This window comes from Sinocyclocheilus rhinocerous, unplaced genomic scaffold (assembly GCF_001515625.1).
Source record: "Sinocyclocheilus rhinocerous isolate Xijiao unplaced genomic scaffold, SAMN03320098_v1.1 C36025424, whole genome shotgun sequence".
NCBI classification, from domain to species: domain Eukaryota; kingdom Metazoa; phylum Chordata; class Actinopteri; order Cypriniformes; family Cyprinidae; genus Sinocyclocheilus; species Sinocyclocheilus rhinocerous.
Window position 1 is genome coordinate 1 of NW_015770926.1, and position 770 is coordinate 770.

Consider the following 770-nt stretch of genomic DNA (forward strand, 5'->3'; position numbering starts at 1 on the left):
CATGCTCCAAGGCCTGTAGGGCTTCCCCAGGCTGCTGGAGGGAGTCGCGGGGCCCAGCGAGCTCGGAGACAGCAGGGGAAATGCGCTCAGCGGGAAGGGAAATGCCGACAGGCTCGAAAGTGACGTCAGGAGGGGTGGAGAAAGCTTGGATGTAGTAGGGGGTGTGAGCCCAGGGGGCAGGGAGGAACTGGGCGGCACCCGCAGCGGTCCTGTCTGCCCTGCCTCAGTAATCACCATGCCAGTCAGCCTGCTGGGGGCGTGCGGCTCTGTGGAGGGGGCGGATGGAGATGAGGAGGAGGGCGATGAAGAACTGGAGGATGGAGGGCTGCTGGTGCTGCGTGGCTGCTGCAGGAGGAGGTGGTGAGCCAGGTGTCCGGGCGGCGTCCCGAACGCAGAGCCCCACGCCAAGTGGCCCAAACCAGAGTGAGCTTCTCTCTGGGAGGCATAACTGTTCAGGTGTGAAACCAGGCGGATGCGGAGGGGGTCGGTGTTGTCCAGGCCCTCGATGATGCTGAGGTAACGCGCCGTCTCCGCCAGACATTCACGGAAACCCAGGCCACGGTAATCCATGGCCAGCGCGTGAGCATCAAAGTAACCTGTGTGCGAGAGAACGAGAGCTGTTGAGCGCTCTGATCTGATAATGATTACAGCTTATGACAGGAAACACTGCAGTTCTCACTGGGAGTGGCTGAGAGTGAAACTGAAATGATGCTAAATAAACAACTGAGATTAAAAGACACTTTACACGTCTAGTTCGTCCTGTTTCGGTC

The 770-nt window shown here is 59.5% G+C and overlaps 1 pseudogene; it reads right to left on the reverse strand.

Moving 5' to 3' along the window:
* Positions 1-3: 3 nt before the first annotated feature.
* LOC107735389 (hairy/enhancer-of-split related with YRPW motif protein 1 pseudogene) lies at positions 4-634 on the reverse strand (annotated as a pseudogene).
* Between the last annotated feature and the right edge of the window lie 136 nt (positions 635-770).